Source organism: Equus caballus, chromosome 5 (assembly GCF_041296265.1).
Source record: "Equus caballus isolate H_3958 breed thoroughbred chromosome 5, TB-T2T, whole genome shotgun sequence".
Lineage (NCBI taxonomy): Eukaryota > Metazoa > Chordata > Mammalia > Perissodactyla > Equidae > Equus > Equus caballus.
Window position 1 is genome coordinate 81,470,410 of NC_091688.1, and position 16,863 is coordinate 81,487,272.

The following is a 16,863-nucleotide window of genomic DNA, read 5'->3' on the forward strand; positions in this document are numbered from 1 at the left end:
GAATATTATGTCCATGAAATCATACAGCATGTAATCTTTTGAGAGTAAACATATTCAGTTTTGAAACTTCTACTCTTGATGGGAGTATATTTTGTGTGAAATGGTTCATTAATTCAGTTATTTGAAAATATTTGTAGGCCACCTACCACATGCCAGGCACTGTTTGAGATACAGGAGATACAATGATGAACCAAACTGACAAAGATCTCTCTGTCATATATTTGGGTCCTTATTTATAGTGACATATATTGCTCTTGAGCTCTTTTCTGTCTAAACTCTTATCTTATTGATAGATCATAAGCTGAGATCTATGAGAACCCATCACACAATTCCACTATTTTCACATATGAGGCCTTAGAGCAGCAAATCTTTACTGAGCACACAGAATTTAGACTGATGATGCAGGGCAGAATCTATAGAGATGATCTGGTCCATTCTTTTAGGAAAAGATCTTTAAGGGAAGTGACATTATTACTCTCGTAACACATGTAAAAGGCCTTGCGCTGAACAATGACATGTAAAACAATTTACACACATCAGTTCCTTTCACAGTCCCTTCAGGCTTCAACACCTCTCTCTCAGAGACATCACTCTGTCGATCTCCATGCTCCTGCTCAGTGTAAGCTCAGTCTCTCCTCTTCAATTTGTTATTGGCCTGTGCAACAGATGCATACCATCTTCTGGGTAAGATTTACAAATCAGAAGAGAACAAGGCTCATCGCTGTGAAAGTGGCAGGATTGTTTCACGCTTATGTCACCACTGGTTACATAAGATGCCAGGCTTTCCTCGTGGACCACTGTTCAGTTCTTCCCTCCTTTGTGCAGCGGCAAAAGAGCAAGGTCTCCCCTTTTTCTTAACCATGAAGATTCCTTGAGGACCTGCAGCTGATTTTGTCCTCAGTCTGGCGCAGAGGAGAGAAAAATGAACAAATAAGTATGAGAAAAGTTGACTGACCTCAAGAAATAGGTCACCAGCAAATTCAGATCTATGGAAAATAAAATTTCAATATGGAATGTGACTATTATTATAGTCCCAGAGATTCCCATTGAATAATAAACCAAGATGGGTGAATTCTGTTCCGGGCTTCCCAGTCAAAAATTTTTTGATACAGAATTGAATTTCCCAAATATAATTGATTGTTGTTTAAGTTGAGTTATTTTCCTCTGCCTAATTACAAGTCTACTGTGTCTTTATTAATTTAACAATTGTTGACGAAGAATAGAAAGTTGAAACCTCAATGAAGAACGTTGTATATAGTTTTCTGTGTAACGAACTTCCATAAACTCCAGGATACACAAGGAATTAGTTACAAAATATTACCATTATCCTGATAGGATGTTCAGGAGAACGCAGTTTTCACCTCAGCACCTCCAAAATGTGTTTACTTGGCACAATAATCCATTTGCTGTCTCTAAAATGATAGAATGAATCTTTGTAGCAAATGATACATTGGAAAGATGAGAACTGAAGTACTCCATGAATTTGAAAAGGCTCCTTTATTAAGTATATCATTTGTTCAGAAGATTGAGTCATTGGCACTAGATGAAGCAGACAAGCTCATTGGCAAAGTGAAACATGTGGACTTTTATGCCCAGCTCTTGATGAATTAGCTGACCTTGCTTGTGCTGCCCAATGTGCATCGTTCTTAGATTTTGTGTTTTAGGAATCACACTTTCATTCAGGGTGAAGCAATCTAGTTGTGGCAATGAAACATTTTCATGACCAGTACTAGTGTACATAGGAAATTTTAGTATAACAAAATAGACTTAGTCCATGATTCATTTGGCATAATTTCAGAAGAAACCCAATACTGAATTGGCCACTATCTTCTGTATGTAATACTTTTTACTATCCGTCCATCAATCGAGAAGGGAGTACAGAACCCATGAGGAAATAGGCTACTCTATGGTAGACATCTACCTGGACTTCATGGATTGTTTGAGTCTTCTCTCTTTGGCTGAGACTGGGAAGGAATAAGTCATCTCAGTCATGATGGGGAGTGGGGAGATATGCCCTTTGGTTAATCAAAAAACTTTATGTATCATGTGGAAAATCTTGCATTTTGCAATTTACATAGAGTGCAATGAAGAATTGATACACACTAATGAATTATTTGGCTCCCCTAGGTTCTGGAAAGATTTGGGGCAATAAAAATTTCCAGAACAATAAGCAAAAATGAAAAAAAGTAGTCTGAGATATTTTTAGCAAATTCTTTCACTTACTATTTAGAAGACAATAATTATAGTATTCCAGACAATTATTAGAGAAGATTTAGTGGGAAAGGTAAAACATTTTTATTCATCAAGTTATCATAATTTTGTCTTAGAAGGAATTTAACATTTCTGCCAGGCCCTAGAGGGAAGATACTGAAAGAACAATGGAACGCTTACAAAATTTAGATCTAGAATTTAGTGATGTTATTACCAGCTTAGACACTGAGTCTTTTAAGAAAGGGGCAAAAGCCAATGTTAACTCATGTTAATGTAGACAAGATAAATGAAATTGTCTGAACAGATGATCTTGTGTGGAGTATGTGGAGTGATGATGATGATGATCTCTATCCAGCTAATAGACTAGAATATGTGCCATGAGGGGGAAATAAGCCAAGGAGAGTATGAAGTATCAGGGCATGTGTTACTAGAGTACAGTTCAAATTGCTAAGTTGCTTGGTTTTACTCTAAAAAATTGTAGGTGAGTCAGAATTTACTACCAGATTTTTGTTGAGTGCACTCTTCATGCCTGGTGATAAACATCTTATATTTCAAGATTGTTTGTCAAGTAATCGGTTATGACTAATCTGGTTGACTGAATTTTCTATTATTCTTTTTTAGTTATCGTACGTCAATGTATATAAGCACTATACTAGGCACTTCATACACATTTCATCCTTCTAACTATCCAAATGATGGCAATATTATTGTCACCTCCATTTTTTGTGTTGAAACATAAAGCTGGAAGGAGCCTAAGTTCCTGCCATAAATAGGACTGGCACCCATATTTCATTTAAGTCATGGTTGCATTAGATTTTTCTTTATATACAGCAAAAATTAATCATAATATAATTCCCATTAAGATTCTAAGGAAAAAGGAAATTAGTGAAAGTTTATGTGCTAGGCAATTTACATGTAATTCTTACACCTAGAAAAGATATACCCCCATGTCACAGATGAGAAAGAAGAGTCTCAGAGAAGTTAATTTACCTTAATGATGAGGACTTTGGAATCCAGAAAGCTTGTCTAACATCACACAGGTAGTAAATACAGGTCAAGCATAGGTCATTCTGGTTCCAAATCTCATGCTTTTAATAGTACTATTTTGCCTTAGAATATAAAAACAAAATTTAAAATGTCCTGTATTCGCTATCATGTGACTACTCAAATAGGTTGGGAAATGAAAAGAGAGTAAACAGATAAATCTGTAGCTGCCTATGAAAAGCAATCTGGCACTCACTGTTTGTCAAATAATGAATAACTGAATGATAACTTCACTTATACTAGTTCTCCTGCAAGTGGATATACCGGACCTAAAACTATAACTACAATGATAAGAGAACTGTTTTTTTTTTTTATCAAAATCATCAAAACAAAACAATACCTACTGAGAAGATTCAGGGATACTAGATGCAGAAGTAAATTGAGATGTGATGGGAACTGCAAATTTGAGGATTAAGGAAAAATCTCATATTGAGTATTGAGACCACTCCTATGCCAGTTCTACTCCTGTGCCTACCTGCAAAACGTTAGCAGCAGAGGGGGAATTGGGGAAATTAAACCGCTACAGACCTACAGATAGTAATAGTTGGATGGCTAAATGGTCACTCATTCATGCTACAAAGGTGCTCAATATTTCACAGATGCACTAGTATATAGTTTTCCATCAACTCTTTAATGTCTAACCCTTAACAGGGACCTAAGTATTACCAGACACTTTCATACAGAGAAACAAATAAAAAAACAGAAATTATAGGAAATCTGGACAATGGAAAGAATGAATATTTTTGGAGAGATAGAGAAGATATTTCATGGGACACTGAGAAAAATTGTGTTCTTAAAATTAATATATGACTTCCAAATGTTAATAAAAGTGTTAGAAGATGCACTCAGAAAAAAATCTCAGAAAGAACAAAAATAGAAAGAGATGAACAGAAGAAATATTTTGGAACATTTCAGGAACCAAAAATGAGGTCTAACATATAATTAATAGTCATTCTAGAAAGAGAGATCAGAGAGAATAATGGCAAGGAGGTTACTTTTAAAACAATACAAGAAAATTTCAAAACATTGAAGAACATAATTTCCAAATGAGAAGGGCCTCCATGTGCCTAGCACAATGAGCAAAAGATGACACCAAAGTGAATTGTAATAAAATTTTGGAATATTAGCCATAAAGAGATGGATTTGAACTTCTAGACTGCAATATTGCAAGCAAGAAGAGTACAGTAATACTTGTCAAGTTCTGATGGGAGAAAGGTTTCTAAATTCACCGCTTCTCAGGAAGCTACTGGGGGATGTGCTCCAACAAAATATGGTCATAAAAAAACAGATCTACCTTTGACGAAAGGATAAGGTAATTCCTAGGATGACTCAAAGAGAAATACAGGAGGCAATTACTACATAGCAGGTCCAGAAGTTGCCAGTCCAGACTGAAACCAGAAAATACAGAGTTCCAGGAGGTTTGATGAGACAACAAATACATTACTTGTTAGATTTGACTGGGTGGGGAATTGTACCAAGAGGCATACTTTGGAGTCTGAGTCAATAATTAGATGCAGATTACAAGAAGCCAAATGAAGGAAGAAATGATTCAATTATTAATTTTAGAAAATAAGAAGTTGTACAAGAAAATAAATGTAAGCAGAGTCAATTACTTGGCTCATCAAGGAAATACATGTGCACAGTAACAACAATAAAAGGTACAGATGCGAATTTAATTTCACGTTGATAAAACTCTATTTGCAAGGATCAGGGAAAGGGAGAAAGTAGAGTGTGAGTGTGTGTAAAAGAGCTAGAATGTTCATCTACTCTTATAAGAGATCAATACATACTGTTCAAAATTGATAAATCACACTATAGTTGCACAGTAGCAAAGTGAAAAGCGTTGAAAAAGTAGTTGCCTGGGAGCAAGTAGAGGGACTAGTATTTTTTAATATATAATGCTTTCGTACTATATTTAAATTCTTCAAAAGTGTACTCATGTTTCTTTGATTTTTAATAATTTTGTCAAAATTTCCCATCAATGCTACTTGACCACCCCTGGATCTACCAGTTTCCTCTTCAGCTTGGCAATGCCTCCTCTCTCTGCCCCCAGCGTTGTCCCTTCAATAGGGTGGAATCGGGCTACAATCAGCATTATGCATGCTCAGAGTTCTTAAAAAGTTAAGAATTTATTCCCCCTGAGGTGCTTCTTTTTCAGTTCTGAACACAGCAATGACATGTTACATAACTTGGAGTTTCAACAAACACCTGGAAATCAGGCTGCGTGTATTGCTCAGATGAGACCAGACGTGAAGAGATTGGTAGTGACAAGTGTTGTCACTTCTCTCTCTGACAGCAGGCAAGTGGCACGCTGTATGTACAAGGTCTGATACCATGCTCTCAAGATGAAGGAAAAAAAAAGAAAAGGCAAGTGAAAAATAACATTTCAGGAAGAGCTATCTGGCAAATTACACATGATTTAGCTTTGCTCTTAGCTTTTATAAAGACCCAAGAACAATGAACTGAGCTGTTGAGCTCTAATTAAGTCCCCTCTTGATCTTCTGTGTTGCACACCCAATTCTCAGGCTGCGTTTTAAAAAGGCATCAGATCCGTCCTGTAATTTATCTGTCTCTTTTTCCTGCCTTGATTTTTTTTTAATTTCCCCTTTTTCCTTGAGTAAAATGAGGTTAATGTGAGTCATTAAGAATTAAAAAACAATTACACAATGAAAAAATAGTTCAGAAGAATTTTAATTAGAGCTTAATTTAATGGGATTTGAACCCAGCACACTGGAAATATATAGCAGTAACTTTAGCTGTTAAATTGCATGGCCTTTGCTTAAACTCAGTGGGAATTTAGAGAGATTATTTTGGCTGCTTGAAGATGCCATGTTTTTTCCATTAATGCCAGGGAAATATATTGAGCAACTAAAATATTACTAATAAAAATAAATGTGAAAGTTGTAAATTTCAAACAATGTAAGACCCATAGTTCATACCTGAATTTCCAAATGTGTGTGTGACATTTCATTAAGCTTAAAGCTGAAGACACACTGTATCGTGTCTGACCTCTTTAAAAAAGGAACCTAAATATTTCCACAATTTGTCATCCTTCGGAATCTAACAATAATAAGGCAGAGAATGTGAAAGGGTCTGTTCCAAACTGAAAGAAAGCCTCGCATAAGCTCTCTGGTCCTGTGCTCAGACGTGAGGCATCGCCATGTCCTCCCAGCAGTCCCAATCCCTCCCTACTTTCCAGTGGGTTGTTTTTCATCCACAAAATGGGAACAGTGAAATATACCAATTTGTATGGGAGATTACAAGGTAGATTAACTAAAATCAACACCTACCTGCAACCTTCCCGAGAAGGGTATGCATGTTAAGAGCGAGGCAGAATTCCCAAAGGGGTTTGAACTCATTATTTCAGAAGTAAGTGATTCCGCATTGAACCACTAGGCTGTACGGCCTCGACAGATACCCCTGTGGTTTCATCAGAGCCAAGTCAGCCACTGGAGGGAGCCAAGATGACTCTGACAGTGTACGTAGTCAAATATGCTGAACGGGTAGGGAAAGATAATTTTAAAATGGCATGTAAGGATGACAGAATTTGAACAAAATCCCTTTTATTTATTTATGCCAAAATCTGTGTGAATGTAAAATGCCATCTCTATCATGCTTTATTTATGGTGTGGCTTTTTCTTCGGAAAAAAAAAAAAAAAACACAGAAAGAAGAAGCCTGTTGGCTTGAAGTTCTCAGACTGAACCTCGTTCCCACTGTCAAGTGAGTGATGTGGCGAGCTCAGACCATGGAGCAAGCCTCAGTGCACGCTGAACCTGGTGTGGGCATGCTCTCTGACTCTGCTTGCCTGGTCTGATCTGGGCAGGTTGGAAAAGGCATTGCTTGTCATTTAGTGCAGCTAGAAATCATGCCTGTGCCTCTCCATGAATAGAGGGATGTGCAATATGTAAAATTCCTAAAGACAATTTTATTTATAGCTGTTGCAAACAATGTTTATACAAAGTTTATTAAATATGTCACCCACATTGATTTATTCCAACCAATCTCTTCAATCACTAATATTTATGTGATGGGTTCAGTTGCAACAATTATTTTATATGCTGTAGAGTATGTTATAACTAGGGATTCACCCTGGCAATTATATGGAAGATAAAATGCTTCCTGAAGACCTCAGGGCAGACCAGGAAGTATATTATTGGACACAAGGTGGTTTTAACTGAATGCCACAGCACTAAATTTAGAGCAAGAATTTTAGAGCGTCTTATGCTTAAAAATTAAAGCTAGTTTTGTGTCCTTTCTGGAGTTTCCTTATTACTGAGGAGGTAGTAAGCTCCTCTGTGTGTTTCCTTTCCCACTTCCAAACCTTGGGCCTGGAAACGCTTCCCTTGACATCTCTTTGAATTTCTGTCAGCTGTTGCTCCTCAGCAGCATTTTATCTAGGGCCCAAGGTGGGTAGAAGAGTCTACTTGGCATTTACAAACACCTACAAAGGAAGCTAGACACATGCTACTTGCCTGGAAGGAACTGGCATCTGATGTGAGGGGCTGAGGCATTGTTAACAAAGAAACCAGAATTTTCTAAAAAGCCCAAGGTAGCTATAAGCCAAGGAAACTATAAGATGACAAACTCAACAAAACAAGAAAAGTTATTTAAAACCACAATTGAATGCAACTTCTTCTGTTTCCTAAGAAAGACTGAAAGTCCTTTGTTTGGCAAAATTAACTTGACAGACCCACTTTGGTTCTGAGAGTAGGGCCTTGGGGCATGGTATGAAAGTAGACAGTAAAACAAAGAGGTAGGTAAATGGTTCTGCAGAAAGAGTTAGAAGTAATTTAGGGCTGAGGTTCACTTGAGAAAGGAAAGAGAAAGAGTTTGGAATCTAGGAAGAGAAAGGGGTTTAACAGGAGGAGGAAGCGATTACTGGAAAATTCTCTGTGCTAGTGAGGCTGGGAAATGACCTGTGAGTGCCCGCACGTGTCATATTCAGGTTAGAAAATCTTGCTGTGTTGTGATGTAAGCCTCTTACCTGTCCTCAAGTCAATGTTTTGGGAGGTGGGGAGTCCAAACTGAAGTAAATTGTTTCATAAAAGCACATAGTAATAATCGACAAACTGAAATAATTTGGTCGAAGCAGGAATGCAGAGCCGGAAGTAACTGGAAGTGTTTTACTGACACTCACCCTGACGTCAAGAATCTCTGGAGAGATCAGGAAGCATCTTCTCTGAGAGATGAGGGCTCACCTTAAGATAATTTAACCTCAGGGGATAGAGTGAACCCCAACCTGAGGGTGATGCAACATTTCCCTGGGGGATGAATGGATTCTTCTAGTACTTCAATAGCAGTCTAGTTCTACTTTCTTTTTCAACCTGCTAATATTTTTTCTTTTCAAAAAGATTTATTTGTCTTCCAGGAGAGATATTTTTTCATTAACCAAATCTTCCTCTTTAGTTGCCATTGGATTTGATGTTCAGGCTCCTTTTTTCATAGACTTTTCTAGTGATTAGCAGTATGGACAATAGAAATGTTGAGGGCCGTGGGTTTGGGAATTCTGGTCTTGTGTAAAACCAATCACTCTCAAATAGAACCTATTGAAGTTATAGAAGCTTTGCGGTTACCTCTTTTTAGGAAAGCAATTACCCAGGAGCTGCACGAATCAATCAATTAACTAACTATTCATTGAGCAATCCTGGCACCAGGCTACCAGCTGGACAAAAGACCAGGGAAAGACCTCCATCCTCAGTGAGTTTGCATCTTCACGAGGGGGGAAGTGAATGATCATTCATCTAAGGAGAGCTGTCAAAACAGTATGGAGGGATTCTGGTCTTTCCTGTCCAATTTATCATTTGATGCAAAGGGCAAAGATTTGACTTTAACTTCATTGTAGGAATTTGGGCTTTGCCTCATGTGTCCATAAAACAGGGTTATCTGTAAAGAAAAGTTCGCAGAACTTCAGAAATTAGAGACTCTCCTTGTGACTGCTAAGGGAAAGATTGTAACTTTAGTATTAAGTGGGTGTCCAGAAAAAAATATATGACCAATTTAAGGGCTTCGTAGCTTTACATGGGATAACGCTATTGTATCCTTTTATACTCTTCCTATGGGGATCTTGGTTTACAACTCTTCACGAGGAATGCTCATTCAGTAGAGCCCCACAGGGCTAAATATAGGATAATGTTACTGATAGAATAAGATTCCCCAAATTTCTGTGTCCTAGGAGTCTATGATGATGGAGTGTTTGGGGTCTACTTTATATATTCCCTCCAAATCCCAAGTTTCATTGCATTGGCAACTCACATTGCTATCTGATTGCCATGATTCCTTGATATATGAAATCATGGTGGAATTTCCTTGGAATTATGTATCTTAAGCCGTGATAGCGTTCAATGACTTCCAGATGCCTTAACAATGATGGTCCACTGCTCAAAGAATTACCACAGATTATCTCCCCTTTGATTTGTCACAGTTTCTTTATGGAGTTCATTACCAGTAGAAATATTAACCTAGCCGTCTACAGCAGCCTATTTCTGAGATCTTTAGACAATATTACAAAAAAGGAATCTGTTATTCTTTTTACTGAGATTGGAACGCTTTCTGACTTCTGCCAAGCTCCCAGAAAATCAAGTCAAGAACCATAGTCTTCCTGATGTACCTTCTGTCCTAAGCATGGAACAAATATCCCGTGTTCTAGAGACTGCTCCTTTTTCTCATGAACACAATGGAAAATGTAAGATAAGTGATCCGATGTACTGTCAACAATGCATGGAGCAGGGCAGAGCGGAGTTCTTCCTGTCTGCCACCCACTGTGGCCTTCATGCTGCTGCCATGCGTGTGATCTCAGATTCTGCGCTGCAGACCTAGACAAAACTAATTGTTCATGTGATTTCCTTTCTGAACCACTGCAGATGTCCCTTTCTGTAACAATTTAATTAACACTTTAAAATAATGATGCATTAATTAATGCCAAATTACAATGAAAATCCTGGAGAATTACACTTTATATCAACATTAATGCAAAATGAGTTCCTCCTGGATAATTTTTCTTACAATGAATACAAAAAGAGATAATACTAATTAGGCCATCAATTTAAATTTACCATAATTTCAATCCATGTCATTTATCTGTTCCCCAGCACAAAATAGTTCCCGTCTACTATAGGTTTGTACAGCAATAGGGATGACTGCATAGCAACCAGACGTGGGTCATCTTTAGGATATTGCAAGATGGGCTTGAATTTTTAATTTTGTATCTCAGTTATTAAAAACAAGGTGTGTGTGTGTATGTAGTGTGTGTGTGTGTGTGTGTCTGAGAGAGAGAGAGAGCGAGAGAGAGAGAGAGAAAGAGAGAGAGAGAAATTCAACTCTTTAGTAAAGTAAAATGCCCTGACTGCGATAAAGTTTCATACTCAATCTTGTAATATACATAGCATGAGTCCTCAGGCTCAGTCTATCAAGTTGCATGCAGCTAAGTTTATTTTCCACTCTCAGGGTCGTGACCCAGGAGTTAGAAGAACTGTGGTATCTCCAGGGTCATTTGTTCATGAGCAGACCTAAATCACATCTTCCCATTTTCAAAGGTGACATGATCTGCACCTGTTAAATTTTATTTTCACAACTTCTAATAAGGAGATGCTCCTTTCAGCATCAGGAAGAGAGAGGGCTCAAAAGGTTAATTTTACAATGCTTGCTGAAGAAGGAAAACGTGACAGTGGCTCCTGATTGCAACTGTTTTCTTTCTTAAGTGACCCTTCACACTTGCCTTTCATGTTGAGACGCACTTGGTATCTGGAACGTTCAGGATCGGCAAAACATTTTGTTTCTAAGTCAAAACACCTCTGACTAAATATTTTCATAAAATCTCAAGTATTTTATTGTGAAGGAAGTCTTTCAATGGTAAGAAAGCATGTTGGGGTACATTCCTTCAGAGTTTAATCTTAAATTATTCTCTCTTTTTGACAAGGAACTCGAAGATATTGGGATTCCACCTCTCACATTTAGGAATAACGACATATACCTTCATAAAGTGCCATGAAAAACATATTTCATAAAATGGCCAATTACAGTGCACAAGTGGAAATGGAGTTTGCTGACAAAACAAAGAATCTTCCAACAATGAGAATCTCTAACTTCAGAAGGAATAACATTAGAATGTGGCCATGGTCCTGGTACTTATGGGCATTTTCCTGGATGTGTTGCTTACTCCTCTTAGCAATCTGAGTTACCACCACGTCCCCCTTGAAGATCTCTTTCCCCTTGTATTGAATGACAAGAAAAATTTGGCTCTTTGTAGTTTGGTTTTCCCATGTTCTAAATCAGTAATGGAAATTTCTGCTTGTACAGGTGTTCTCAAAGAAAGTAGGCAATGGGCCTAAATGAAGTCTGGCAGAAAGAAATTAATTTTAAAAAATCAATAAGCTCTGCCTTTGTTTTTATTCAGCTTTAGGGAAATACATATCAGTGACATTTACCTTGGACTATGTCTCCATGCCCGAAATAACAAGAGCATGTCAGAGCGGATTGGGAGCTTGGATGACCCATTCCACCTCCTCAGCCTGGTTGACTGCCAGGAAGTAGGTGAGGAAGACAGTTGAAAACCTGACCTTGCAGGGCCATGTGGTATCATATAGTCATCCTTCCACCATATGTATCTACCAGAGGAATCATAATTACATAATTCAACATGTGTTCCCAGGCTGCATCTGTAGAGTTTTTCATGGAGATGGTAAAATCAGTAAGCTAGTTCATCATATAGGTCATTAATTATATGCTTGAAATTTCTCATGGTAATTCTAGAAATCAAATAGCACACATCCATAGCTTAGCCTCCTACCTCAAGCAATGTTTGCTTGTTCGCCTCTTTTGGTACGATCCTTACAGTCTCTCCCTACCCCATTCCCTTATCAGGAAATACCAGTAAAAGACTATGCAAGCTTAGGAGCATTCTGAGATGGAACAAAGGCATGGATTGTGTCAGGTTGAAGAGAGATGAATATTTTCAAGTGTGTTCTTTTAATAGTCTCCCAGCAAGGTTATTATAAAAAGGAACTATTTAGGTTATTCCTCCCAGTTGACATAATTTAATCCTTCTAGTTTCAGGTTTATTTTGAAATAACAGAATGGTGAAGGTGCTGTCTCTCAAATATTTGATTACGTTAGGTTAGAAATAGTGACTTCACAAAGGAAAAAATGAGCCTCTTTATTGAATAATCTTTCTAATGTTCTCCACCCACATTCATCAGAACACAGAACCAGCAGGAACCATCAGATCCTAGCAGTTAAGTCTCGACTCCACCTGATGGGCAGGAACCTGTTCGCCCAGGTCTTCTTCCCCTCAGGGATTTTTGCTGAGCTACCTTGATCCTCGATTCTGGAAATAGACAGGGGTTCAAATTCCAGCTCTAGCTTGGGCAAGCTACTTACCCTCTCAAAGTTTCAATTTTCTTATTTACAAAGTGGAGATAACATGTGGTTTTGAAGACTGAACAACAGTGCTTAAGCAGTGTTTTGCACGTTTAGTTCGGGTTCTGTTGATTATTTGAAAATTCATTCACTGGTTCTGCAGACATTGATTGGTGACCTAACATAGTGCCAGTCACAGGCCTCTGGCAATACAGAGATGATTAAGATAGAGTCTCTATCCAGAAGAACTTCACAGTGTAGGGGTGCACACAGGTGCAAAAGTAAATAATTAAAATACATTGTGCTGTAAGAGAGGTATGAACAAAACAAAAAAGAACAACAACAAAAAAAGGAGAGACTAACTCTGAGGAATTTGGGGAGGGACCCATGCAATAGGTAATACTTGAGTTAGAGCCCAGCAAAGAGTAAGGCAACACCATTCTAAGAAACAAAGATGTTGTAAAGAGGTGGGTTCATCCTGTGACGAGCTATCCCATGTGTTTGGATATGACATACATGGGTTCATAACAGCCTGTTTATGAGGACAGAAGGCTGTTCAAGCAAAATTGAATGTAAATTACCAAAAATATATTTTTTTCCTATTTATAACTCTGGGCAGTTTGACAAAGAGCCTTAAAATTTTAAGTACACTATTCCACAGCATTCTTATTTCTAGGGATTTATGCAAAGGAAATTGGCATGCATATGAGTAAAGATTCCAATATGAGCTTCTGGTTCTTACCAAGATGGCAAACTAGAAGAGCTGTGGGATCTCCTTACCCCAAATCAATTCTAGAGACACTAAGAAAAAACGGGAAATAGACTGCAGGAACAAACAATCCCACAAAACTGTGAGAAGCCAATGGGACCACCGAGGAATTTTGACTTTTGAGTGGATGGTAGTGGCTGGATGCAGTGAAGGGTAAGCAACTATAACTGGAGACACAAGCTGTACTGGATACAGCAGTGAACACATAAACTGGAGAAGAAATGTTTAATTTTGTTATCTTTCTTTCCATTGTCTTGGGACTACTAATGCCTGCCATTTTGGTAATGTCCCAGACTTTGAGTGTTTGGGACTAGGTGGTAGGGTCAGGATAGCATAGCGAAAGTTCCTGAGAGCATGAAGAATTAGGAAAAACACATTCCTACCCATCAGCTGTCTTCAGGCTCCCACTCATCCGCCCTTCCCCTCAGAACCCACAGCTGGTGGACCTCCATGTAGGGAGCCTGCCTCCTGCAATTGTTGCTTGGGCGTCTTTCCCAGAGGAGTTGCCTAGTGGCATTGAAGCAAAAGGAGTGGTCAAAAATGGTTACATATTGGCTCAGGTCTCTTCTCTGGGCTCATACCTCCTCTTCTCCTTAAACTTGACCAAACTAGAGCTTTGGTCCTGGGGATCTTCCACTGCACTCTCTACCAGATGGAGCAGCTGACATTCACAAAAGAACAGGGACTCATGAACCAAGACAATGAGCGTACTGTGGCGTTCAACTTCTCAACAGAACACACACCTAACTAGACAACATACATCTTCTGAAAGCAAATTTTTAGAACAGATAGATGAATAGTCTAAAATAAGTATGATTAAAAATACTTACATAATTGGGAAATAGAACCAGAAATGAATTAAAAGATCAGACTGAGAAACTCTCCTGGAGGCAGCAGGAAAGAATGAAAAAGTAGAAGATGGAAAAGCTAAGAGTTACAGAGGATAGAAGTAGAAGAGCTATTATCTGGATACAAGAAATCTCAGGGAAGAAAAAGAAAACTGGACTGGATGAAATATTTAAAGAAATAACGGAGAAAAATATCCCAGGGTTTTTGAAAAATGGAAGACTTTAGAATGAGAAGGGCTTATAGAGCACCAAACCAGAGAAGGAAAACCTCACTCAGGGAATATCAAAGACAAAAAGTAAATTCCACCACCTTCTAGAAAGGAAGAGCAGTTTAAATACAAGGAAAGAAGAATGAGATTGATATTAGATTTCCCTACAGCAATGTTGGATGAAAGAAAACAATAAAGTAACATGTTTTAAAGATGTTTACTATGGCATTGTTTGTATTAGCAAAATATTGAAATTGACCTGAATGTCCATACAACGGTACACCATGCAGCAACTTAAAAAGTATGTTGCAGGAAAATGTTTATAAACATAAAAAGGTGTTTGCAATAAATATATTGCTCTGTGAGTAAAAGACATTATACACATGTACAGGATGATTCCATTTTTGTTTAAGTGGAAAGACTGAAGGAATATATGCAGCAATTTTAGTTTTCATCTCCGGGGTTAGATAGGATATGGATAATATTATTTCCTTTTTGCTTTTTTATCATTTACATTTTCTCTGATGAGCTTTTACTACCTTTTTTAAGAGAAAAAAGTGATACTTAGCTATTGATTTAACTCTGATAGAACTCCAAGCCTAGATACTAATTGGGAGCTATTAAAACACTCTGAGGCGGCTGCAGCAGTCTTGTTGAGGTGCGAGGAAGCTCGAGTTAAGACAGCGGTGAAAGGAGTGGATCCAGAGAGCGGTACTGGATTGACATTCAGGAAAAATGAACAGGAATTGGTTAGCCGTTGGATAGGGGACATGTCAAGGATGACTCTGAAGTTTCTAGCTTCTCTGATATTTTACTTATCAACTCCTAAATTTAGGTTTGAAAGAACTATTATATATGCCCTTCTAAAGAAATGTTGTGATTCAAAGGGCAGATATTTATACTGTGTTTCCAGCAGCTCCTTCTATGAAAGAACTTTTGAAGCTGATTTGTCCGTACCCGTACATTGTGAGCCACAGATATTTTATTTTCAAGAAAAACATGTTCTACAAACTCTTTCCCCACCTGTGTCATTAAGCAAAAGCAATTGCTTTATTCACTGCTCACCTCTGTCTGAGTTCTTTTGAATGCAGGTTCAAAGGCACATTCCATGAATATATCTTTTTCCCATGCGTGTTGAAACCTGCTGGCAAAATATGTGTTATTTCATACTCCTATGGAAAAATGGGCCAAGTATGTGAATAGACAATTTACAATAGAAGCAAAACAAATAACGGGCATTCATAAGAAAGAGTGTTCAATTACCTTAGTAGTGAAAATTAAACCTAGTTTCAAAATGGCAAAAACAATCTCTTAAAAAGATAATCCACAGTGCTGGCAGGATGTTGGTGAGATGAACGTTTTCTTAGATGGTTAGTACACTTTCTAGAAAAGTTCATCACTACATGAGAAGACTATTAAAACTGGTCTTTTCTTCCAATCCAGTAGTCCCATTTGTAGAAATTTATATTAAGGAAATAATTAGGGATATAGTTAAGGATTAATGAATTAATATTTAAGATGAACAACAGTAACATAATGGATAAATAAATTGTTTATCTACCAAAAGCACATTTTCCAAAAAAAATATTTAATGATGTAGGGTAATACTTATGCTACATAAATGACACTCTATATGCCAGGGAATTTTGACTTTTAAAGAGTTTATTTATACCTTTAAAAAGGGGGAATGGAGAAGAAAGAACCTGAAATATCAGTATTGTCTCTGAATGGTTGTATTATTGGTAATTTTTACTATCATTGTTTTTTTTTTAAGTTTCTAAAGTGAAGCATGGAGATTTCAAAATCGGAAGCAATCATTAAAAGCAATTTATTTCTAATATACTTCCAGTGATGTTGGGCATTCTTTCAAATTCACATGATAGTTTTTCTTTGTATATGTAGTGTGTGTGTGTGTGTATAAACACATGACAGACAAAGATATCAAAATTGGTTCAGTAATTTAGGAAAATTACCACATGGCCATAGACATATGGTCATTTAACTACAGCGTTGTCTAGGAATTGCTCATCATTTAGTCAACATTTACTGAGAGCCATAAATCCATGCTATATCAGAGGTGGAAAGGACTAAAAAATAATAATTCCAGACATTTATTTTACAAATGGGCTTTGTGAAAATTTGCTTTCACTGTGAGGCACTGGGAAGCCATTGAAAGCTTTCAAAGACAAAAGTGAGATAATTAGACAATTTTAGTAACAATGTGGATGGTTGACTGAAGAGGTAACAGTTGAGGCACAGGACATCCAGATAGAAGGCAATTTTAATAACCTAGGGAGGAAGTAATAAAAGCCTAAATTGGGAACATGGTAGTGGGCTGGAGAACAGATAAAGTTTTGGAGCCTATTTAGGAAGTAGAATTGACATGTTAGAGTCAGATTAATTATGGTGAAAAGAAGAGAGTTAAAT

General features: G+C 37.5%; 1 long non-coding RNA gene across 2 annotated transcripts in view; it reads right to left on the bottom strand.

Moving 5' to 3' along the window:
- Nucleotides 1-347: 347 nt before the first annotated feature.
- Nucleotides 348-16,863, bottom strand: part of LOC138924132 (uncharacterized) — a 138,755-nt gene continuing 122,239 nt past the window's right edge. For both annotated transcript variants that reach the window (XR_011438830.1, XR_011438829.1), the window contains 2 exons: nt 15,502-15,577; nt 348-902 (listed from right to left, as the gene is read on the bottom strand). This is a non-coding gene — a long non-coding RNA (uncharacterized lncRNA). The remainder of the gene's footprint in view (nt 903-15,501; nt 15,578-16,863) is intronic.